This window comes from Leptinotarsa decemlineata, unplaced genomic scaffold (genome assembly GCF_025532065.1).
Source record: "Leptinotarsa decemlineata unplaced genomic scaffold, Ldec_3_MD MMD2_tig00026328_RagTag_RagTag, whole genome shotgun sequence".
Classification (NCBI taxonomy): Eukaryota; Metazoa; Arthropoda; class Insecta; order Coleoptera; family Chrysomelidae; genus Leptinotarsa; species Leptinotarsa decemlineata.
Window position 1 is genome coordinate 11,684,842 of NW_027412688.1, and position 27,641 is coordinate 11,712,482.

The window sequence follows — 27,641 nt, forward strand, 5'->3', positions numbered from 1 at the left end:
TTTTTCAATAAACAAATCTAAACTTGAACATTCTGAATTTCATATTTTTTATACCCGAACCATATTAGAAGTGCATACTCTGTTTAATGGGTATTGTACATAGTCTGCTTTAATATACCAGACGGCACCCCTAGAGGTGTCTTTCAAAGAAGAGCAAACCTTATAAACCTGTCAAGTACCTATTTTTCATATGAAGTTCGCTGTTATTCAAAGGGTGAATTTTATTAGTGGTTGATTTCACCTAGAACAAAATAAGAGCGTTGGTAGACAGTAATTCCGGAATGAAATTCGCTAATGTGTCCGGAATCAGGGAAAATTTTTCTTTATATTTTTTATGAAGTCTCTCAATACTGATATTCAACGAATACTGACAGGAAGTACCCTAAATCACAACAATGCTTCACGGTAGATCTAACTGGAAACTTCTAGTGAAATTCCATGGAAAAAAATGTAAACTACAGATGGAAATTACTGTCAAAAATACGAAGGAAGGTAATTAAATAGAAAATACAAGAAATTCCATTTAAATACTAGGTAACTACAGGAAATTCCCGTAAAAGCTCGGGTAATAAGATTCGAATACAACTAACTAGTACTGTAATATATAAAGGAAAGTTCTTTGATTCAACGGAAAATTCCTGTTGAATCGACACTACATTTCCGGTGTGAGTAAAGTAATTCCTGTTTTAGTTAAGGGTAAACTACTGGAAATTCTTGTAAAAACTGAGGTCTGAAGCTTCGAATACAACTGTCTAGTTTGTCTATTAAACAGGAAATTCCTGTTAAATCGAAATTACAGCTCCGGTAAAAGTAAGGTAGGTCATCAAAATAACTGGAAAATTCCAGTTATTTCGTTACATTATTATTTTCCTGTTGAAATAACAAACTGCAGTTCGGTTGCAGTTACTGGTCTAAAACTTGTTATTTCTAAAGGAATTAAAAGACCGGAATTGTCACGTACAATTAACAAATATTCCTGCTGTCGCTTATATAGGGGGCATTTCCTGTAGAATTCGCTGAATTCCTGTTGTATATCCTGGTATATTTTTTTGAGGGAGGTAGAATTTCATGAGTTTAGACTTTCATCAGTCATCACTTGAAAACGATTGTGGACACTAACAATCGAAACGTCGTGAAGTAACTCGGCTTGAAATCCTATAATTTTTATTCTTTATTTTGTAATTTTCGATTGTTGCTTGTATTTAAATATATTGTAATTTGATGTCAGGGTTTTTTTGCCAAATATAATTGTCATTTTGAGCTATTCATTTTAATTTAATTGATTCTTTCAGTGATTTCAAATCAAATTATATAATATTAGACAATGGAAGTCAGAATTGATGAAATTCACCATGAAACATTATGAACCACCTTCAAACAGGTAGAATTTTCAATCCAATTACACTTTCAATTCTTGAACATCAGGAACATTTTTGAAAGAAGGTTTAACAATAGTAAGTGGTCAGCCTCCTGACCACTAATGATAAACGTTCGGGTTCCCTGCTCGATTAGCAGGGAACCCGAACGTTTATCATTATGTATTTATTTCCAGTGACTCCAGCAGGATCAACTTCTGTTCCTGATCTTCTACATGAAGTAGGTCGTACTCAGTGTTGAAATCATGATCGATCTTCAAAAGATATCACACAAAGGTTGAATTGGCCTTGTTTAGTTCATAACTTCTTTCATGTTGGGAAATTCTCGTTTTAGCATTTATTGAAGTCCGTTCTTCATACATTTTTGGGCATGATCATCGTGTTATTTTGTAGACAGTAAATCTTTTAACCTTATCTATCTGTGACTTGCTGTTCTTCATATGTCTACCCAAGGAGTTGCCAGTCTTATATGCTATGTTGATATTTTATTTATTTAGCAGTCTTTTTATTTCATCTGATGATTTTCCGGTTTATGTGAGTATCTTAAAGGTGCCATTATTGTATTTTGGTTAATATATAATATATAATAAATATATAATATAATAAATATAATAAATATATATATATATATATATATATATATATATATATATATATATATATATATATATATAAAAATAGCATTTTTTTAACGATTTCAATAAATGATGTGATGAATTACATTCGGGTTGTAGTTGTTACTCACTGCAATTTGTTTTATCAGAGTTGACCTCTTTTATTGAAAATCTCTGTGGACATTAATATGTTGATTAGTCTGTGACTCATACTGTGGTAAGCTGCTAATTTATGTTTCTGTGGGTGATGTTTTGAGCTGAAAAAGATCAATTTCACCTAAGCGTGCCATCTTTTGGAGAACGATCACGATATCAACACTATGTACGATATACTCTATGTAGAAGCTAAAGGACAGAAGTTGAACTTGCTGGAGTCACTGGATATGACTAAGGGTGAACATTTGGGTTTCCGCTGAACGAGCAATGAGATGTTGACCGCTTACATTGTTGAACTTTTTTTCATAATACGAATAATTTTATCAATATTAAAATATTTACTTGATGTCCAAGAAATGATAAAGTAATTGGTTTACAAATTTTACCTGGTATCACTTTTACTATCAACCTGTTGAGTTAGGTACCTACTATTTTTGTAGATGCAAACTGTAGCCCAGTGTTTAACATTAATTTCTACCGAGAAAGCTACGGTGTTACCGAAATGCATCCAGAAATCAAAATTTTTATGAGAATTATGTAATTATTAATTTTTATCAGCTGAATAAAAGTACATTTCATTAGTCTGGGTTTCTGAGGCATTGAATTTAATCTGGTTACTTTCACCACAATTCGAAATCACTTCTTGATGCTTATTGAGATATGCAACCTCCTGCTGCCGACGAAGATGTGCATACGCATCCGATGTCCTGGAATCCATATGGAATGAAGGGTGCTGTCATCAGCAAAGCAATATTATGGATTCTTCGTTTTTCCCAATGAGTCATTGATATAAAATAAAAATAGGGTTGAAGATGATGTGGATCCCTGAGAAACACCAGGAGACACACGATGGAAGGTCGCCTGTTAAGATCTTTGTTTCCGAAAGCCATATTGATGAACAGTCAAGATGTTGAAGCCTTCCAAATATTTGAGGATATGTTGGTTTAGGACTTTCTCCACGATTTTTGATATCTGTAAGGTACATGTAAAAATTGAACAAAAGAGTTTCTAATTTTAACATCTGATGATGATTTCCTTACTTTTCTTAAACCACTCTATACTTCATCGTGCTTGATTTTTCAGATTCAGTGAGAGTTTCTCGTTCACATGTTGAATTGATTTTATGCTACATTAATTAATTTCTGGAAACATTTTTATCATATTGCAAATTGAAACTTTTTTAAATTGTTCTAATATGTGTTATAGACTGTTAGTTGACAATGAAAGAATGAAAATTTTCATTAAAAACATTTTGATCATTCATTAATGAGTCAACCTTCTCTTGACATTGATGCTGGAAAAGAGAAAAACAATAATAATTACGGGATATTTCATTTCATTTTTATTCGCAATGAAATCCAAAGTCCCTATGGATCTGGCCGTATTCAACTTTGCAAATCTGTCAAGTTTATAATACAACTCTCTCAGAATGAAGAGGGTAAAGTCAAACCCAAGTCTAATTTGAAATTGAGGTGATTGGAAATCCATCAAGTAATAGCGAGTATGCTGTCAAGAATTATGAAAAATTGCTCTGGAATGTTTTATATAGAAATCCTTTTTAATTCTCATAACTTTCCTTCCGCGAATTTTTTATTGGCTGTCTCATGGAAGATTCATTGCTTTTCAATTTTCCCTGGATTTCAATCAGACAAATTTTCGTTATATTTCAAAATGATATGGAACGTAGGTACTCTGTTTTCGCAAATATGAGAATGGCCAAAAAATAGTTATAACATTTTCGTAAGTAAAAACAGCCAAGTTACCAGACAGACTAGTGACTGTGATAAAAAAAATCTGGGGTTCCATCCCAACACCAACACCTTGAGACGTGTTTCATTCACCAAGTGATCATTTTCAAAAGGATGATTAAACTAAATCTACATACAATGTTGCTTCTCTGCGTCTCAATTGTCCTATTATTAATTTCAGAATGCTGTCTCATCTACTAGTCAGGTGACTCAGATAACTAAAAATACTATTTAAACAAGCTATTTAGTAAACTATTAGGTATTGGTCGACCATCATTATTAATAATAATATTATGTTGACTGTCATTGGCGTCTGGATGCCTATTATTATTAACTTGTCCAACTAATCTTGATGAACTACAGTCATTGTAATGGTTTTGGTGCAAAACATGATTTTTCTGGTCTTCCATATTTTAGGTGTGCTACAAAAAATCGAATATTGAGGACTTTGTTTTTTTACATAACATACTTCCATTAATAAAATTCACGTATTAGTTAGAAAATTAAAGAAAACTTCAATTTGATGATGTTCTGGTAAAGAAACAAACATTTACAGGTATATTATCGACAGTCACATCACTATTAACATCAGAAACGTGCTGGGTTGAATTTTCTAGTCCATCGTCTTTTGACGTTTCCTCTTACACATGAGAGGTTTACAAAAAAAATGTGACAATACAGAAAATAGCAGTCAGTAACGTCTCCTCGAGGGGAATTTTAGATGATAGTATAAGACATAAAATGTTCAATAAATTGATGGATGTAGCTATTACTATGTGGAAGGTGATCATAATGAAAAGAGAAATGGAAATTTCTATGTTTTTTACCACTTTTATTCGTAAGTAACGTTACTGCAGTTTCGTCCTATACGGACATTCTCAAACTTATTTTTCCAACGTGTCGACCTTATCCTTTTCAATGCCAAAGATAAGGTCGACAAGTTGGAAAAATCTGGAGTTTATAAGCTTAAGTGTCCGGAGTGTAATAGTGTTTATGTGGGACAATGCGGCCAAAATTTCCAAAAACGGTATGCTGAACATGAAAGGTCCTTCAGACTAGGAAAAAATGAAAAAAAATGAGCATGCAACCACAAGTTTCCGAATCTGAACGATACGGAAATTCTGCACTATGCAAGGAAGGGTTGCAAACTCAATTATTTAGAATCCTTGAAAATTCACAAGCATAAACATTGCGGGTGAAACCTGTTAAATGATCAAATCGATTCAATTTACTCTCCGGTTTTTAAATTGGCACATCCATATTGTGAACTGTAAATTCAGGTACTCAATCAAGTCTAGTACGTCTATTTCTATTAGTACCTACAGAGTTGGTATATAATGGCGAATGTAATGCATCATTGTTAGTTTATTGTTTGAGAATGAGTTTGAGAATGTCCGTATAGAACGAAACTGCAGTAACGTTAGTTACAAATAAAAGTTGTAAAAAACATAGAAATTTTCATTTCTCTTTTCATTATGAAACGTTCAGGTTGAGAATGAAGGAAATTTCTACTTTCAGAAACGACGAAAACCAAGGTTGAAAAATTCCGAAGGACAAAGTCAAGAATTCGGAAAAGTCTGGATTTTACGAAATCAAATGTAAGGACTGCGATGCACAATATTATAGACAGAGTGAAAGATATATTGAAATAAGTTATAAGGAACACTCAGCACACCTAAAATATGGAAGACCTGAAAAATCAGCAGTCGCCCATCATGTTTCACACCAAAAACATTCCATAGACATTAGTTAGACAAGTTAACAACAACAGACAATTAGATGCCTATGAGAGCTCAGAAATGAGTCAACATAATAATATGAATAACGATGGTTGACCAATACCTAATAGTTTATTGAATAACTTGTTGAAATAGTTTTAGTTATCAGATTTACCTCACTAGTAAGTCAATTAAGAAGCAGGTACACAGCAGTAGTATCTATGGTATGAATAAGGACAACATTGCATGCTGATTTAGTTTAATATTTCTCTTGATGAAGATCACTTGGTAATCGAAACATGTATCGAGGTGTTGAAAATAACGGTTTGATGTTAGAATATAACTCAAGTAATATTCATTACTATACACCAAGAGTTTCAAACAGTGTATCACAAGTACAAAAAAACCAAACAAACTTATGTGATTCTTATGACACACCAAAAGTTATACTGAATTTGATTTAGTCATTACCTATGATATTGGGATTGATATTCAACGAAAGTCATTTTATGTGGAGGAAAAAATCAGTTTTTTATCGACCTTTTTTGGATATTTGTTACCTTCCACAATCTGAAAAATATAAAAATTATAATGGAGAACTTTATAAAAGTGTACAAGGGCAAACTTTTTAGTTCACCCCGATAAGTTACTGCGTAAGATTGATGAACTGAATAGTTGTTGGATGCCGTTCCAGAATTTACTGCATGGAGAAACGTTTGATTTTAGTTGGTACATCACGCGATACTCTTCTCGACCGCGTTTCACCAACCAAGTGGTAGTCAGGTATTGAAATAGAAACTGTGTTCTTGTTTCGGATTCATTCTACGCCAGAGGTTTCAGTTCTAACTCGCATTTTTGTTTTTTAAATATCAATTGAATAATTTTTTTGACACAATTTTTTTTTAGAAAATAGCATTTTTTCGGTCTAGTCCAGAAAGTACGTACTTTCCGGCCGGAAAGAATCACATCGTTGTCATTGTTAATATGATAATCTTGGTAGGTGTGTTTTTGATTAATGCGGTTGATCATTATTATAGCAGCGAAATAACGACTGGCAGTTATTTGACGTGAAATGAGTTGGCATTTTGATTTTGGAAAGTTTGCATGGTGTTTGTTCGTAATTATCGTAATAAACAATGGAAAGTAACAGCGATAGTAGTTCGAAAATGTGCCTAACGGAATTTCAAATGTAGCAGCGGCTGCTACATCAACACAATCATTGCCTGGAAAATCAAAGTGCATTGACGAAAAAGTTTACGATTTGAGTGCGAAATTGATGAATATGAAGTAATGCAAAACTTTTACAGATGATGTAATTTTGGCTAATTTGGCGCAAAAATCTGAAACTGGTCCTCTACTTTGAGTAGCATCTACTTCATGTTGAAAAGTACCATTTTGGTGAATGAGCGTGTGAAAATAGCCACTTTTCAGAAGGTTGTCGCGTTTATTGAAACGGAAAATGTTCATTATAGAATGAAGAAATCAGAAGTCTTCAACAGCGAGCAGATCAACAAATTCATCAGGAAAATGAAACATTCCTAATGCTGAACGAAATTTTTACAAAATATTACTATTGCAGGATATAGAAGTATGAACTCATTTTGCTTCATTTTTAGGCAGCAAATTCATTTGGTTAGCCGGTGTATGTAGACGAGGAAACTAACTAACTGTCAATTAATCTAATGAACGACAAGAAAGAAATGTTGTTTGTGAGGATATCAAATTTCAAAACACATATTAAAGAACTTTTGTTGTAATCGGGCACAAAAATCTGCTGTTGTATGGGCAATATTTATTTTCAAGGCCATCCCATACTCCACGTAACACATTATTTGTGAATTAAAAAAGATAAGAGTTTGATTCAGCCTGTCGGTATCAACAGTTTTGGAAATCTCAGATTGAGATTGTCAAATTTTCAAATCCGTCCAATTTTGAAAATCAGAAGGGCCATAGCATTTGCCGTATTTCAGATGGAAACAATCGATGTCAAACGAAAACTTCATTTTCTTGAATATTACTGGAGTTCTTCCCAACACCAAACCGTTATTTCATCACCTCGACACGTATTTCGATCAAACTGTTTGATCTTCCTTTCGAAGATGATCACTTGGTGACTTGGTAACTTCAGTTATATTCATTACTACACCAAAGGTTCCAAACAGTGCATCATAATTTCAATTTCTTGATATGACTTCAACAAAAGGCATTTGAATATATCAAGCATTTTGAACAAATTAAATCCCTTCAATATTAGCAATTGCTCGAATTTTCATATGAATATTAATACAAATAACAATTAGGGTCGCCCAAGGTGATCCTGGCAAGATAACATCCTTTGATTTCATCATATCTCTTTAAAGATTGAGCATGGGTGTAACATTTGACTAGTTCCGCAATTGTCGAAGTCATCAGGCCGTGGGTGCCACTGGGTCCTAAAATCCTTAGTCCAGCCGCTTTCTTGACTAAAGAGTCGGCAATGCGATTACCTTTACTCCTGTCGTGCCCTTTAACCCACCTCAGGATAATGTTAATATCTACCGAGGCTTTGGCTAAATCTTGGTGGCACTTACAAGTGTAGAAGGGCAAACTTTTAAGTTTACCCTGATGAGTTACTGCGTAAAAATCAAAGTATTTTCACCAAGAAAAATCTTCTATTTATCAGTAACTTGTCGTATTTAAAAATTTTGCCTATAAAAAAAATATTAAGAAATAATATTTATATTTTATGTTTCGGAGGCCAAAATCTGCCTTCGTCTTCAGAAATGGATGAAAAATTCGAATATATTCGCAGTTATTCCTTTTTTGATATTTTATTCCTTTACTTCTTCGACAGATGTCAAAGAAGTTTTGAAATATTTCAAAACTTATTATTATTAATAATATAATATAATAATTATAATAATAATGATAATTATTATATTATATTATGATAATTATTAATGATGTTATTTTAATTTTTTTAACAGGTCATGGACACGAAATTGGTGCATTCTTTTTATCAATCATTCTAATTTATCAATCATGTCAGGCTTAGCCACTAAAAGAGATAGAGATAAAGCAAGAAAATGGGCATTTGTTTCAGCAAAAAAAAATTTTGTTTCTTCAATTTTAAAATGTGTAAATAACAGTGTCAGTGACTTTGACTGGGATTGTAATACGGCAACCCAGACATTATTTTTTTATTACTTTTGAGTCGATTATGTTTATTTTCAATTTTGTTGTTTAATGTTCCAAAAAAGTACACAAGTAGAAGTTTTGGTGTTCCTGAATAAAAAATTGTTTTATTTGATTTTTTTTTTAGTTTATAAACCCTTCTTCTTGCATCACTAGAGGGCCTCGCGAAATGTACCTTGACCGCATTAAGTTTTGATCTTGCGCCGCCACTGGTACGGCAGATTTTTCTGGTTCATCCAGAAAGTAGATCACCTGCAGACTGCGGTTTCGAAGTATTACCTTTGTCAGTACAGTAAATATCCTACCAAGTCAGCAAAGTTCCTGCTCTCTCCACTTCGTTGCATTGTTGTGTCCAAAATATGTTGTGCTCTCTTATCTTCAATCGACAAAACTTTATCAGACATACTTTGAACAGTTTCCAATTTCCAATTTTCTTTAACCATTTCGTGTAGAATATCCAAATCATCCTTCTTCGGAGAACGTGGGTACTGATATGACAGACGATGTGTTCATTTCTACTTAAGACATCCAAATTTCCATGAATTACCCATCCCAATAATGTTTTGCTTAGGGCGGGTCCATTCCTTGGTCCAGAAATGAGTTTTCTGTTAACTAGAAGTGGCCAATTATTTTGTCCGATGAGTATCCTGGGTTGAGCATCTTTCAACGGTGAAATCTTGTCCTGGATGTATGGATACTTCATCCTGATTTTATCGAAATCTACTGTCTGCGAGGGAAGAGAAAGTTTCGTTATTCGTACATGACGCATCTGAAAATTGGGACCATTGTCTTTGGAACTAATAGTAAATGAAACAACTTTAGAATCATTTTGTTGATGGAACAAATCGTCATTAGTCCATTGTAAAGAAAGACTTTGTATAGGACCGTCAAGACCAAGATAATTAGCAAATTCTTCATTTATTGAAGAAATTGTTGATGCGTCATCCAAAAGTGCATAAGTTTTGGCTGTTTTGTTTCGACAAGTGACAACTACCGGTGAAATTTTCAGTAGAACGGATTTATTATTGATGAAGTGAGAATTTTTTCCAACAATGGCAGAGTCATCAACATTATTGGCTTCATTAATAGTCTGAGGAACGTCTTTATGTAATAACTTATGATGAAACTTTGGACATTGTTGGACTCCACATACCTTTCGTTTTCTGCATTGTTTCAGATTATGATAAAAACTCAAACAAGAAAAGCATATCTTATTTTCCGTTATTATTGACCACCTACCATCTACTGGCATTGACTTGAATTCAGAACACTCTGTAAGATGATGCACATTTCTATTACAGCAGATACAAGATATCTTGCTCGTTGCTAAAGTAACTCCTTTTTTGACATATTTTGATTTTGACGTATTTTCCTGAATGTCATATTTTGGAATTTGAATTTGACTAGCCGCATTTGCCTTTTCATGAAGCCGCTTTCCTAATTCTACTAGTTTGAATCGTGATTTTACTAACTCAAAAAGATGTTCTACCCATGATAGCAGATATGAGGTTGGTAATTTACTCATTATTTCATTCACTAGAATCGAATTATGTAAATGTTCTTCCTCATTGAGCGATTCTATAGTAGCTACAAAATTTTTGATTTCATCACAAAACTTTATGAATAACTCAAGCTTTTCTTCTCTCACGGGTGGAAATTTCTTTATTTTCTCTAACAACATCATTATTATTTGATCTGGCCGACCAAAACGATTTTTCAGTAAATCAATAACTTTGTCAACATTTTGTGGCATTATTAAAAGGGATTGAACAATTTTTTTGGCATTTCCTTTTAGGCACTTCTGTAGTCTAGATTGATTTTCCTCGTTTGAAAATCCACAAATAGCGTTATTATAATGATAAATAAAATTGGGCCATTCACTTGGATTTCCGTCAAAAAAGGGAAGTTCTCGTGGCAGAGATTGCCTTGTTAATATTTTTGTCATCTGAGGAAGAGTCATTTGATACATATTGTTATGAAAGAAAGGGGTAGAATACTTTTCCGGACTATTTTCAGAATGAGAATCTCTTACCAATTCATCTTCTTTTACCATAAATATCGAATGCTTATCCTCACGGTCATGACCGTTTGTCCATGGAGTTTTTCCGTCGATCCAATCTTCCACGTTAGGCTTTTGGGACTGATGCATTGACATTGACTCACTTTCATCACTATTCTCTTCAATTTCTGCTACTTTCAGGGCTAGTTCTAGATCTATAAGCCTTTTTCTAATGTTTTCTTCTTTGCTTGCATTCATGCGATCCATGGTGTTGTTTCTTTGCATATCTCGAAGGATCATATGTTTTTGAATTACCTGCAAATTTTTATTTATTCCGGGTCGAAGAACCATATGTTTTTGAATTACCTGCAAATTATTATTTATTCCGGGTCGAAGAACGAAATTTTATATTCTTTTAGAAAAGTCAGACGTCTTTCAAAAACTTTACTTTTTTTTTTCAACAAAACTTATATTTTCACATCAACCTTGATCACTACTAACAAATGCCAACTAAAAACGATATACAGGGTGTAATCAAATAACAATGATAAATATGTAACACTCGTGTTATGGTTTTGTGAATTGTTTGGTGGGAGTTTTACAGTAAAGTGTTATTTGAATACGTTACCTATAGATCGACTAATCTATCGACTAATTCCGTCATACAGATTTAGAATTGCTATATTTTGAAATGATAAATTGGATTTCATACTGAAATTGTTACTTTTCGGTTCTCTTGGAATGATTTCTTTTTATCGTTTCACTCACATTCGAGTACTGTACAATCTGATAACACGGGAATACTATAAAAGAAGCATTCGTTCCAAATATATACTTCAGAAACCACATCATCGATTCTTTCCTCCCACGTCAATGGAAACCTTTACCCTTGCAAGTTTTGCATGAATGCGACTTCTCAACGTTGATTTGTGGGTTTGTCGTTTCCTTTTAAACCGAGAACTTCTCACAATTTTTATAGACGAAGTCGAAATAACATGAATCAACACATTTAAATAGAATGGTCCGTTGGGATTGTGAATGTGGGGATTTTTATAGACAAGGAGTCTTTTCGAAGCATGTGAAAATTGGCTTTTGGAAGGGGTTCGGAATGGAAGGGTGAGTTCTTATTTTGATTTCATATTCAAATGAGAGGGTTGTATTCATAGAAACATCAAAATATGGCAAAAACAAGTTTTCTGAGATGAAGTATCAAATTGGAACTCTCACAAAAGGCAATCATTATAGATCGATCTCTCTTTTATCTAACTTATCAAACCTGTTGGAAAACAGTAATTCATATTGATATTTGTAATTGAAAGCTCTGACGCAAAATTAATCTATTGAGAACCACACCACACCAGAAAAAATATTGTGTTTCGATGCGTCATTTGCTAACCAAGTTAGCATCATCAGAAGATGATGGTAACTGAATAGTCCTAGTCATTGTCTGTTGATGCTAACTTGGTTAGCAAAACACACGTTGGGAGACAGTATTTTTGTTTTGGAATGAAAACAGTGTCTTCAATAAAGTTAGTAATGCCCTCTTGCTCACTGCTTTAAATTGGGAAACTTAACAGCTACGATCATTGCTATGATTACAGCCATGGTCCATTGCGTTTCCTATAAAAATTTTTGGAAAAAATGGAATTTTATGAAGAACAGTTTAGAAAAATCTGTATCTATTTTATTTTAATAACAAATTACTCATGGGATACCACAAGGATTTATATTAGAACCTATTCCAATTACCAGTATACATATACTATCACTTCACTTCAATACATCATGCAGTGTAGCAGAGAAATAAGAGAAGTTGGTGAAATAATTCTTTCTAGTTAACAAATTATTACACAATTGCTCAGGATATGGGAATAAAACCTCGCTGCGACTTGGGGAGAGAAGCAAACGTAAAATTTCTTGGATACGGAATCATCTAGGCATCAATTTGGGTGAGCAATTTCAATGTATTGCACTGTTTGAAACCTTTAGTGTAGTAATGATTATTACCGGAATTTGTTCCCAACACCAAACTGTTATACAATGACTTGATGACAAGGTGACTATATAGGGCGTTCCAACGAATATTTGACTCTCCCTGTGAGTCAGAAGGTCCAACAATATGATTACCAAGACTGCCGGCTCAGATTTTCAATTTTTGTGAAGTTTGTAAATGTGTTTCCATCACCAAGTGAGGATTCTCATCGCTCCACTAACGACAAATATGTCTTTACTCACTCTAACATTCAACATGAATGAACTTCCGTCTAAAAGACATGTATTGTATGATATGTTTGGGTTATTGGTACATTTCTCGCTGAACACCTCACAAAACTGAAGTCGACGATCAGAATTATCTTCGTTTAGTTGCTGAACTAGCCTTATTTTGAAAGAATGGAATTTGTACGCTTTCAAAATCCGAAAAACACTGATATTTCAGATGCTCTAGCTACTTGTCTGATAGATTATCGATTATCCATTTGTACTTGCCCTTAAACTCCAACTTTAACTTTGTCATTTCTGACAGGACGGGACACTTCATGTTTTCTTTTGTGAACAGAACCTGTTCGAAACTTATTCATTAACTGTTTAATGTATTGATGGCTCACGTTGTGGTCTGGATGATTCGTATCATAAATTTTTGCAGCAGCTTCAGCACCTTCATTATTTCGATAATAGGTTGCAGTAATTTCTATGATTTCTTCAGTAGTAAAAACCATGTTGGAATTGAGTGAACAACGATGATTGAATAATAATTCGTGAAGAAGTGACAGTGGCCCACTATCTACTTTTTGTTCTGCGACAACTAGATTCAACAATAACTACCAGTGCGGAAAAACCTGACAGTGTCTTCTATTTCAAAGCGTTAACTACAAGTCAAATAAATTCTACAAATCTATAAGACCTGCGACAGAGAATTGTTCGGTAATGCCAATTTCTGACTCCGGACATCTTCAATAACGTAAGGAACGCTTTCGAAAGTAGACTGCATTATTGTATGGAACTAGATGGAGGTTATTTTGAACACTCCTTCCGTTGATTGTAATGCTATTGATATTACTTTCGTTGATTTCCTCAATAAAATGAGCGACAGCGAATTTTCTGTTTCTTATTAAATAAAACGTTCAACATTCAATTCCTCAATAATGAATGAATCAATTTCGAAGAAAAAAATACTGATGTAATAGAGGGAACAAAGTCCTTTCAAATGATATATTACTCGACCCCTCATGCCATTGAAAAAAATAGAGGGGTTGACCGCAGGGGGACTAACTTTCGGGTATGATTTCCATTTCAGAATGAATCCACCTAGAAATGAAAATTGACGTCCGTTTCTGACTTACAGGGGGTCAAGTTTTCATTGGAACGCCATGTATCATAAAACCAGGTGGAAAGACATATCTTCAGAAATTGATGTTTCAAGAATTCTGGTTGACATATTCTTTTCTTTTCCATAATCTCTTCTATGCCCGTCTCTTAGTTGAAGTTAAATTTCATTTCCATTTGAACTCATTCCAATAAATCGTTAGTTGTACAAATTACTTTTATTCATAAAATATGTATTTCATCATAATTCGAACATATATTCGCATTCACATCAAACAATATTTCAACTTTTCCTGGTGCAACACGCTGCGGAATGACATATGAGTTCTCAAATATAGACAGATGCATTTAGCTCTCTCTAATCACCATATGTACTACAACAGGCTTATACAGAAATATGTCAATAACGGCTGACCCATACACTTTGATTTATGATGTATGCTCTTCATGGAATAATCCGTTAAAATCCTCCTATATTTAGATAAATTAAACTTTGAACCAATATTACTCTATAAGTAAGAGTCATGTTTATCGATATTTTTGATGTAATGTATCTTCAAATTTTATGAGTGGCCAACTTAATTTTATTCAAACATCCATTACTCTGAAGAGCAAAGAACAGAAATACAAGGCATGTGTGAACTAGATAATAAGTGTTAGAAATATAAATCACGGACGTCATAAATATTAATATTGTTCAGTTAGATTCTAAAATAGAAAAACATACCAGATAACAGATAATACATAATTATATTTGAATTGGTTCATACACCGAAAATTTTCAATGATAACTGAAACAGCTATTATGAGCATACATAACGTTATAAATTAAAAAATGGCGATAACAGATTTCATTTACAAGAAATAATTTTACTTCCAAATTGTATTCAGGGTTCAATTTCACAAAAAGATGATCAGAATCTGAAAAAGGATGTTTTCATACGAAAAAGCAGGGTGATCAAACTATATATTTTTTTTGTAAAGAAAGTTGATACAAAAAACAAGGATGAGGGAATCTTCAGTGTTTACATAGAAGTATTTGTTTCGAAATAATTTTTTCTTTCGTGTAATTCAATGTTTATATGAAAGTAGCTATTTTAGGAGTTTGTGTCTGAAAGTTACTCCTTTGCATGATCTACACATCCATGTATAGAGTTACTTATTTCAAAATTGATTACTTCCTTCCTTTCCTTGGAAGATTCCCTCGTCCTTGTTTTTTGTATCAAGATGGAGTAGTAGAAAGCCAAAAACTTTCTTTCCCAAAAATTAATCACTTCTAAAAATATAACCCCTTCAATTCAAATAAGATTCCTCTTGGCTGGGATTAAATCAAATAGGTGAATGAATGACATTACGATGTCATCGATGACATAAGCAGATCAAGCTTATTCCGTGACATTAAAAATCGTAATTCATGAATGAACTCTGTGTATTTTCTATAATGTTTTCTAATTTGGTACTGAAGAGCCTTGTGGCAAGTGTCTTAAGGCGAAACATCGGTGTATACCAGTGAGGGTGACAGTGTTCCATGTAAGTGCAATTTATTACCATTCATTTAAAGTAGAACTCATGTGAATGATATCTGATTTTTATTCCAAAACGAATGTTTGAAATACAAACTGAGTAGAGAAAAGTATCTTCTGTCTAATTCAGTGTTCATATAGAAGTATTTGTTTCGAAAGAACTTTTTCTTTCGTGTAATTCAATGTTCATATGAAAGTAGTTGTTTCAGGAGGACTTCCTTTCAGTTTGTGTCTGAAAGTTTCTTCTTTGCATGATCTACACATCCATGTATAGAGTTACTTATTTCAAAATTGATTACTTCCTTCCTTTCCTTGGAAGATTCCCTCATCCTTGTTTTTTGTATCAAGATGGAGTAGTAGAAAGCCAAAAACTTTCTTTCCCAAACTTTCTATATATTTTTTTAATTGGACTATATTGAGGAATGTCACTAGTTCGGACTTCCATTGTCTACTATATAAAATGTCAGTCATCATCCTAAGACGATTGTAGATACTAACAATCGAAACATCGTAAACTAACGTGACTTGGAATCTCTCAACTTTTCTTTTTTATTTTCTTTTTTCATTTCTTTATTTTTATTCATTGTTTTGTTCAATTATTCTATTTCACTTGTATTTTATTTCACTATTATTTCATTTCAGGTTTATTTTGCCTAATATAATTGTAATTTTCAGTTATTCATTTTCAATTCTCCTTTTTTAGTTGTTTCAGGGATTTCAAATCATTTTATATACTGGACAATGGAAGTCCGAACTAGTGAAATTCATCATGAAACATTGTCAATCACCTTCTAACGAACTATATTGAAGTTATGATATCACGTGAAAGTAGTTGGTCCAGTTATCAATTTTATACAAAGGAAAATTTTCTAATTAATCTCATCAGTCATCAGAAAAAACGGTGAGAAAACAGAAATTTTAATCATTGAATGGAAATGCATATTATCCGCTCTATATTTATCGAAAGACTTCGATCACTACTCTATGTATGCGAGGTCGAAGTTGAGGTGAAGAGGTTGTAGATATTCGCTATCTGTAGAGAGTGAATTGCGAACGGCGACATTAACGGGAATGCGCTTTGACGATCTCAACTGAGCTTAAAAAATAAAAAAAACTGTTCACTCTTGCAATAAATTCACACGTTTCATTGGGTGGAAAATAAACCAATATGTGTCTTTTACAATTTTCTCCACTCTCGGAAGCGGCTAATGACCATTTCAGTCATTTAGCCAAATTTACTATGCTGATTTTAATTGGTTTACATTATGTTTAATCGTACTAGATGGGCTGAAAAGTTCGCAGGCTAACACAGAGATGGCGCTACTAGTATTGAATCCATATGATTATTAGTTGATCCTTATCTTCAAATAACACGTGTAAGAACTTCATAGCTCTCGGACAATTAATTTGCGGGATACAACATTTTGAGTGAAGCAACTTTTGTTAATTTGAAGAAAATCGATAAAAAGGAATTCAATGTTTGATGAAAAAATACTGTTGAAACAGAAGCTGTACATGTTAAATATTCCTCGGACTTTGCATCAGGAGAATTAACCATTGAGAAGTGGTTTGATAAATTTAAACGAAAAGAGCAGTAAACGCTCCAAAGAGGCTGTTAGTGACGAAAACATAAAAAAGTACATAAAATAATTTCAAATGACCGCAAAGTGAAGTTGTTTGAGATAGCTGATGCTCTGAAGATATCGAAGGAACGTGTTGGACATATCGTCCATGAATATTTGGGTATGAGAAACGTCTGTTCAAAGTGGGCGCCGCGTGACCCCACAATCGACCAAAAACAAAGACGAATTGATGATTCTGAACAGTGTTTGGAGCTGTTCCATCCAAAAAAGCCAAAAATCTATGCATCAAAATGTGACAATGCAGCATCATTTCATATCAGAATCAAAACGATCGTCAGCTGAATGAACTGCACTCTCTCTGAGTGTAGATATACAGTTTATTCAATGTGGAAAAAATTACATTTACAAAACAATGATGTATCTGTATGTGTAGAGTAGGTAGGGTAAGTGTGAGCCCACAGCACTTAGGCCACATGTGGCTCATTGTACATCCTCCCGAGGAGTTGTCCTCCTAGGTCATCGTCCATCCTGTCCATTCCAGGAAGGTGAACAGGTCACTGGGAGACATCTCCTTTATATCGGTAGGTGTAGGCCAAGACTCACCGAACACACACTGTCTTAGTGACGATAACCTCGCATAGGACATGCCTGTCAGTCTCATGTTTCTAGTGACACACGCCCCATATCATAGAGGTGTTTGCTTAGTTGACAGTGGCCAGTCAGAAATCCCACTGTTAGGCGTAGATTTTTCCTGGTCATCGCCAGATATTTCTTCGGCGCCAGCTTTCCAGGGTCGCCAAGGTAATCCTGGCAAGATTGCATCCTTTGATTTCATCCCATCTCTTTAGGGATGGAGCATGGGTGTAACATTTGGCTAGTTCCGCAGTTGTCGAAGTCATCAGGCCGTAGGTGCCACTGGGTCCTAGAATTCTAGCCCATCCGCTTCCTTGGCTAAAGACTCGACAATGAGATTATCTTTACTTCTGAAGTGCCCTTCAACTCACCTCAGAATAATGTTATTATCTACCGAGAGTTTGGTTGAATCTTGGTGACACTCTAGTACTAGCCCTGAGATTACACGTTATCTGTTCAAGGCTAATGCGGCTTGTCAGCTGTCAGTGCAGATTGTTATGTTTTTACCAGAAATTCTTTTCCTGGTTATTTCTTCTGTGGCGATTGAGATACCAGTCAGTTCTGTTAGGACCAGACCCCACTCAATACTTAGGCTTAGTGATCCTGAGCCTTCTTTGGCTCTTGAGCAGTCTGTATATACGCGCACTGCATTTGTAGCATCTGACTCTGTGTTCTGTTTCATTTGTATTTTGCGGGGTTCATTAAACACAAACCTGGGTTCAATTGCATCACTGGTTGCCTGCAGTAGAGGTTGCGCAGTAAGCGCTTTTTTTCATAGGCCCAGCCTCAATAGACCCATTCCTACTTCGAGGTTTACACCAGCCGTGCGCAATCGTACCAGGCCATTAACGCGACCTTCTTAACGTATTGCAGATCCAGAGGGGTCAGACCCGCAATTAATTAAAATTAAAACAATAACGTTTGAGCCATACAAACATATGAATAACCAACAAACAATTCAAATAGGTTACAAATAAAAAAAAACACAACTATCACCAGTGGTGACGCAAATGTATATGAGAGATACAAACATGAAGTAAATAATATGATAATCAAAATCGAAAAAAATATGGTAATTTAAGGTCACGATTGAAATGATTCAGATTCAAACATGTGAGTTGGTGTGGCCAGGTACTCGTTGACACTATAAAAACAATGTGTTGTCAAGAAATTTTTGGTAAACCTTACAACTGAAATCATAAGGAAGAAATTAAATACTTCCGGCGATAACGTATGCTGCTGTGACAAAATTCTTCAGAATTGGATAAAGAAACTAGGATTTAGATTCAAAATAATAAACAAATACCTAGTTATGGAAAGCTGAAGAATAGTGGAATTGCGTAACAAATACTTAGAACAAATGACAAAATATAGGCAAAGTTCCTATTGGGATGAAACTTGGCATGAGACTCACGACACAGTTACGAAAAGGTGGAATGATGGTTCGAGAATGTGAACGTCTAACATGCCTGCAAACAAAGGATCACGACTAGTCATTGTTCATTGCGGAGGAAATAAAGGATGGGCTCCGAATTCTTTGAAATTATGTGGAAAAAAACTTGAGGATTGCAATGTTGACTATAATAAGAACATGGAAGCTAATATTTTCGGCGAATGGTTTGCAAACACATTGTAATAGTTCTTGACAACACTCTCTATCATTCGAGACAAATCATCAAAACACCGAATGAAAATTCGAAGACAGATGAAATACAAAGTTTTTTAATATATAACAATTTGTATTATGAAGAGTACTATACGCAAATCTAACTACTTGAAGTTTAACAGACAAAAACATTCGAAAAAGTGCATGCCCTATCGTAAAAATAATTTTCCAAAATTTGATAAGCAGGTACTAGATCTGATTGAAGAAGAAGTATCTAATATTACCGAAGAAGACTGACAGAACAGGATTGAAATGGTGAAAATAAATTCATTATTGATTCAAATGAGGTCAGTGATAGTGAAACAGAGAATATGGAGGAGGAATTATCAGAATCTTTCGCAGAAAGTTCATCTAATGATTTTTCCGAGAGAAATACCAAAAGACCTCAAAACTTTATCAATGAAGTTATTTTCCAATGGGAAACTTCCTGTTTTTCAGCAGTATCTTGCATGCTGGATGCCGTGATATCAGAACAATATTTCAATTCTCAAACTATATAACTTTTATTGCCTGTATAACCGAAAATTTCATAAGGAACATCCGTTGGAAACTACAATTATAGAAAAAACAATGTTTGAATTTATGAACGGCGTACCTACTACAGACGTGTTCTTCAACGATTAAATTTCATTGCTAAAATCTTCCATGCCTCGACAAGAGACCACAGAGCTGGCACCCCAGGCACCTGACTCACTGGTATGGTAGGTTGGTAGGTTTCTGGATATCACATATGAATCGTTGGTATTCATGGTGGAGTTGGAATTTTGAAATTTTTGTCTCATTATCGTGAGTGACATATATGGCAATTCGTTTTTTATTTCGGCCTCTTGTGTCTGTCCATTATATTGGTGAGTTTCATTTGATTCAAATATTCATTCGAGTTGTATCAGTAGAGTTAGGGTGTAGTCACTGCCATAATTATAAACTCAAATTGAATCTGAAAAATAAACAAAGCTGAATTAAGATAGAATCTGCTGAAGTATAATGAAGGGTAAACTGAAAAGTGCACCTCAAAAAGTTACTGCGTAATATAACCATTGAATAGTCCATAACTCAAGAAGTTGTATTCATGAATTTTTTCCAACAAATTGAAAAATCCACAAATTACACAACCTGAAATTCTCTTCGAAACTTTCGCCTTGAGTTATGAATAGCACTAATTCTTTTGACATACGTCAAAAAAATGAAATCTGTTTAAAAATCTGTTCAAAATCTGTTTTCCGTTAATCAGCTGTCACCCCCATACGAGCGACAACTCTCGGAAGTTGAAAACTTGTACGAGCTAAGGTCTTACCTTTTAACGTGTGATTTCTAAATGTCCATATATCATATGCGATATTCTACATGAATCCATATACTGGATGTTTTTTGAGGATTTAGTTAGGGTTCATATATCCGTATTGAACTTCACTTCTTGATTATGGCAACCATGTTAAGTATAAATATTTAATTTTTTTTAATTTGTAGACAAAATTAAATTTATGAATACGATAAGTTACTGACTAATTGGACTTTCTAATAGTTTATATTACGCAGTATCTTTTCGTGGCGAACTCTTCAGTTTGCTCTTTATAATACACTTCAGCAGATTCTCTATTTATTCAGCTTTGTTTATTTTTCCAGATTGTGGAAGGTTAATTATCGAACAAAAAAACAGTCAGAAGTATCGAGTTCCCCAATCAAAGAATAAATCAAATCGAACTTGTGAAATTATGTGGATGCATTTATGAAAAGTTTTAATATCCAGTCAGAATCATCTTTGCATATTGGATTCTATTGGTTTAATTTGAATAGGATAGTGACAGTGATTGAAACCGGGCGAATGATGCAACTAGACCCTACGAGTCATGTACGATTTGAAAATAACGACATCTAGTTGTTAATTTCATGCCTGTTAGCTCCATCGCTGTTAAAAAGAAGTGTTTTATAGCAGTAAGACTCTGTGTTGGTAGCTCAGCCTTAATTTTTTTCATCACTTCATCAATTTGAAGAAAATAATATGAATAAATCAAAATAATTCATTGTCACCACTAGTAGAAACTTCGACATGGAAATATAATAATGACGATAATAATACATTTATTATTTACCGATATATCAGAGTAATTTTTCAATACAAAAATATCTAATGAAGGTAAACATAAAGGAGAACCGTTAGACTCCGCAGCCAATTATTTCATAGTCCCCTTGAAATGGCAATACCCACCCGAAGAGAAAAATAGAATATACATTTTCGAACTCTTAAAAAATATTTTGTTTTCCACCTATGGTTGATAAGTGAAATTTGATAATCATAATCAAATGGTACAGGCAACGAACTATTGTTGAGTGAATAAGATTCGGTTATACGTAAATTTAAATGCCTCATAAGACAACAAAAAGTTAGGTACATCCAGGACATCGCCCAAAGTCGCTATATCATAAAAAAAAGATCGTTCAAAAGCTTTTTTCATGGTTGGGTATAGTTAGCATTTTCCTTTGTCGCAAGTTCGAATGATGCACGACATACGTAAATCCAACTTTTTGATATAAACAGTGTGCGATTTTACTTTTCAAAATTTTGAAAAAAAAATATGCCATATGATGCTTTCGACGAGTGAATATACTAAGCCAAGCAACATCCTTTAATTCATGTGAAATACGCATAGGACGCCGTATTCGGTATACTTTTCTCAAACAAGAACTTTGAACCTTTGTACTCTTCTTATACTGTCAATACATGGTCTACTTCACACAGATTGTAGTGCAAGAGAACTAAACTATCACACAACTGAATTTTCAATTTGTAGTTGAAAAATAGAAATTGAATGCCAACAATACATATTGATAATAAAATTAATTTAAATAATGAAATGGATCTCAGAGTGATATTTACGTAAACATAGTTATTGTTCTAACAATCTATACTAATATTATAGATGTGAAAGTTTGAGAGGATGGATGTATGTTTCTGGCTCTTTCACGCCTAAACGACTGAACGGGTTCACATGAAACTTTACATGACTGTAGCTTATACATCAGAATAACATAAAGGCTACAGTTTACAAAGGTTTTGTGTAATCTTTTGTTCATAATGTTACGATAAGTATTGGGTAAGTCGAAAACATTTTTGTTCCCTGAGAGCTATCTTGGCGTACACTGCCTATATTGTTGGAGCTACATGAAGACAATGTACCGTAAAATTGTTTACTGTAAAATTGTTCTAAATAAGAGTCCGCAATAGCACATCTATATCTACCTCTTATGTCGTAGCTACTATATGCAAAACACTGAGTCATAAATACAATTAAATTGGATACTTGTTTACAATGCACATTTTAAAATATCTGTCATATTCTTATAAAAATTGATACAACTGTCGTTTTAGGTATTCAATAAAGATAAACTTTATCCTTTACACCAACTTGACGAAACGCAGTAAGTCATTACAAGGCGCGTCTACTGCAAGACGATGGTGACGATGCGCAGGGTAGAGGGGCGGTCTAAGCAATGAAGCGCCTTTACCGAGAACGCGACACGAACGCGGGCAGACGCGTGAGAGCAGACGTCGTTGACAGTTGTGTTGGTTTTGCGAAATTTCTACATAGGTAACATAATTCAATCCGATTCTGGAAGCTATTCATTCCTTAGTGCAGTTGGCATATTTTTTTGGTAACTGTATTTTCAAAGTAAAAAATATAAATTACTAGCTATTGCGCGCGGCTTCACCCGCGTAGAATTTGGTTTGTCACATTAAGTTTCGTGATATCCATTTCAAACAAATAGTTACAATATTTTTTCGTCAACCCAAAACTTCAGGTTTCCAACTCCAAAACTGACGAAATTCAATACAATCTTCGAACCCCTAGTTTTCCCCCTTGGAGGTGGAAATTTCCGATTTCCTTTCTTGATGCTCATTTACGCTATACAAAGAACCTACTTGCATATTTCAACATTCTTGGTTCAGTAGCTTCGACTGTACTGTACTGTACTGTACTATACTATACTGTACTGTACTGTACTGTACTGTAAGTATGGCAGTCAATCAATTGGTACCCACTTATAATACACTAGCTGTGTTCAACCCGCTGTTCAACCCACTTTACGATAAGAACCTACTCTATGTGTTATTCTAGGTCATGATCTATCTATATACCAACCTACATTTGAATCCATTAGGCTGTTTAGGCATGAACAAGTAGAAAACGTAAATACATACATTATATTCATCCACCCTCACAAAAGTTACGCATTTACAATATCAGTAGGAGTAGGATTAGTAGGATACCCAATATATTTTATTCTGATCCTGATCCATTTCAGTTTTTTTTTGCTGATACTATTCAATATTGTATAAGTGGGTAGCTATTGATGATTGATTTTTTCATGGACAAAACACAAGCACTACAGGAAAATCTTTGAGGCGCTCTCAGAGCGGTGTCTATGCGAAAGTAGTGATTTACATTGGATTTGAGTCGCTGGACTTCAAAATCCATTTGAAAAAACGTAAGTCACAATGGGGAATGTTCCTCCTGACGAAAATCGATTAGTTTTCATAAAAGAGCTCTAAAACAATGCATTTTAAACTTATAATTCCATTCTTTTTTTTTAAATTATTCAAATACTTTAAAAAGAAGAATGAAATAATGCATTCAACATTTAAAGGGATTCGTTTCTATTTCATCATTTGGCAACATCGGTTATAGCTAATAAAGGACAATGAATCTGTTACCTGTATGAGACAAAGAAAGATGACATATTTCAGAGGCGTAGTGTTCTGTTTATTCGTGTTCCGAGTTTCGAGACATTCTCTGACATATGACATTTTGTGCACGTATCCTATCTTCTATATGAATAAATAACAAAACAACTGTTGTTTATGTGGCTTATGGAGGTGGTATTGAACTATAATTTATATTTTGCCTTGATAATTGGTTTATGAAGATAATTTTCTTTTTTTAAAGTAGAATATCCAGGTACGTATAATTTATTTCAACTTGATATAGGCGCAGTTGCCAATATGTGAATTAGAAACAAATCCCTTTGAAAATTAAAACCCAACATTTGAAACATCAATTTGAATACTTTTCGAAGTGAATTTGAAAAACTCGTGAAATAAACTCAACTTTATTTTGTTCAAACTTGCATTTGCTGTAATAACCCAAATTGAGGAACATTCCCCATTCATTGATGATATAATATTTTTTACGATATTCACATTTTGTAAGGATCTAAAAAATCTTAGGAATTGGTATAATTCAAGTGTTGTATCACTCACTCTAACTCTACATTTTGTTGTTCCTTTTTGGACAGGTAACATTAATCTTTCAGTTTTTTTTTCAACTAATACACTTATTATTGTACTCATATATTTAAATAGGTTTTTTCATAAAGACTATACGAAGAACGTGGATCATGCTGACTCATTTTCTCTATTTTTCTTCTTCGAAATCAACAACATTACAAATCCCTTTTCAAATGCATATTTTCCGCCCTTTCGATAAGTAACTGGCTCTCGGAGCCGCAGCGTGCCGATTTCCAGCCAAGCCTACCGCGATAGCCTTCCTGCATGATATCTGCAATATCAGACGGCTTTGCATAGGAATTAACCGCAACATACTCCGAGTTGATTCTACGAATCCCATCAATTCGCCATATGTTCTTCTGGAGAATGCGCAGAGTTTCATTTCAAAAATGGAAATGAGCCTGATTACAATCCGGCGGTTATCTTCATGCAGTGGCAGTTGGAGAGGTGTGCTCTACTTTCGTATCTGAATTTCCCCTTTATGATGATTTGGTTCCGTTGTTTCTAAGCGGAATTGACTTTCCATTCGCTGGGAATGTGCGAGTTGAAGATAGACAGACGAAGAATTATGCATTTTCAATGGTGAAAAATATGAAAAGGAATTATGGGATTGATCAAAATTATCACTAAAATTATCACTAATGTCTTGTAAAAATGTCTTGCACTATCTCCATGGATATTCAGACGAATCGATAACCATTTTTGGATGATTCATTCGTAAAACTACATTCTACTGTGAAAAGTATGACCGATATTAAAATCATCTAGTCACTAGTTAGATACTTCCATGTCAAAAATAGTACCGGCGGGAATTGGTCAACAGAAACGCAAAATATGTTTTATTTATCCAAAGTAGACCCCTTCCGAAATAAGGCACGCATGCCAACGAACAATCCAATCATCAAAAACTTCTTGAATCGACTTCAGTACTCCCTGCGAACTCTCTTTCATGTCATCTATCGACTGAAAGCGGGTGCCTCTAAGTAGTGTGAGTGGTGAATTGAGTTTATGAAGAATAAAAAAATTGGCCAAAGTCATATCAGGTCAATACAGTGGCTGTACTGGTCTTTCTCGGCGAATTTTCACTCCCAAACGCCGCACCGCACACCGCGAAGATAGCATTCTTTATTCATTGTCTCACCTCTGACAAGAATTTCGTGTCCACAGCACAGCGGTGATCAAAAAACTCCTTCACTTTTCATCGACTTTGGTTTTCGGTTTCGATCTCTACTTTGATTGAGTTCAGTGGAGGGTTTTTTTTACGGACAAAACACAAGCACTACAGAAAAATCTTTAAGGCGCTCTTAGAGCGGTGACTGTGCGAAATCGAAAGTGCGAAAGTAGTGATTCGAATGGATTTGAATCGCTGGAGATTGAATTCATTTGAAAAAACGTTTTCAGGAAGGATGTTTGGGGGCGGAGCTCCATACATGAAAATAGTACTCTAAAGAAGGTCTGATCTGAGCTTTGTGAAGTATCAAAAGTTGCTGAGGTGGGTATAGTTTTCTGGTTCGGAAGAGTGTTTCAAGCTCATGAGAAGCAGCCTTTGCAATTCCAGCGACATGATTGTGCCAAGACATATTATTGCTGTCCAACCCCCAACAAACTCATCGAAGAAGAAAACGGAATTGTCAGACCTGACATTACTATAGTAGGTTTGGAAACATTTATCTTTATGGAGAAAACCGATGCCTGGATTTTTGTGGACTTGAATTGAACTTGATTAATTTTTGATATCACTGATAGCAAAGCGACTGGTCTATAGTTATATGAAAGAGTTTTTCTGTCCTTTTCGGGAATAGGCTGAACGCGGGCAATCTTCCAACAAGAAGGAAAAACTCCTTTTTTGTAGGACAGATTGAAAAGTCTGCAAAAGACTGGTGCGAGTTCATTTGTGCACTTTTAAGGTTGACGGGCACTTCATCAAGACCAGATGCCTTTTTGACATTGAGCTGTTTCAAAATTTTTTCGACTAGATGCTGTAGAAAGGTAATTTACGGCATTGTGGATTCTGGTGTGGGAATAGTGGGTGGAGCCTTTCCCAGAAAATCGACTGTGGAGTGGGTAGTGAATTTGCTTTCTCTATGGCTTTTGTTGCAATTGAACCATCTGCTTGTGTTAGTGTTGGAGTTGTGGATTTTGTAAAGTTCTGATTAATAGCTTTAGCTACCGACCAGAAGGATCCAGACCCGTTGGGTTTGGAAAGCATTTTATTCCTAATTCTCTTTCATTCATCCTAAGTTTGCAACTGTTGCGAGCATTAACAGACCTAGTTCGGTTTTCGGTAGGGTAGAGCTATACACCAGACGCTAGCACGTCAAATGAAAGAAATGTGGGGGCGCGGGAGGGGAACAGATCACGCGACCGCTAGTGGCGAATTGACGATCGAGTAAGGCACGCGAGCGCTTTGTTTATTTTGCGAACAAAACGTAAAAAAATCGTGTCTGTGTAAATTTCTTCTGTACAGGTCAAATGTTATTTATTTTCAATCAAGTAAGTGCTGAAGTTTCATTAATTTCATGTATTTTTGATATCTATCATGGATTTTGTTTAAACTAGTACAGGGTTTTCATAACCTCATTTTAAATTCAAATACTCGGGTTGGGGTATGTTGAGCAACTGTTGCTCAACTTACCCCCGTGATTAAAAATAATAGTGACTTATATTTTTCTCTCGTTTTAGAATGCGGACGTATAAAAGGAAAACTTCAAGAGGTGTGTACCCAACTCAATATGTAAATGGATGGACGTCTCAGTATTCGGACCGTTCAAAACATATTGCACCTCTGCACAAGATTCATGGCTACGAAGCAACTCAGGGTAGACTATAACCATTTACGATAT

The 27,641-nt window shown here is 34.5% G+C and overlaps 1 long non-coding RNA gene across 1 annotated transcript; it reads right to left on the bottom strand.

The window, feature by feature from the left end:
• Positions 1-2,220: 2,220 nt before the first annotated feature.
• LOC141485501 (uncharacterized) lies at positions 2,221-11,268 on the bottom strand. Its single transcript, XR_012467247.1, has 3 exons — positions 6,084-11,268; positions 3,187-3,440; positions 2,221-3,118 (listed from the first exon to the last, which is right to left on the bottom strand). It is a non-coding gene; the product is annotated as an uncharacterized lncRNA (long non-coding RNA).
• Positions 11,269-27,641: the final 16,373 nt, after the last annotated feature.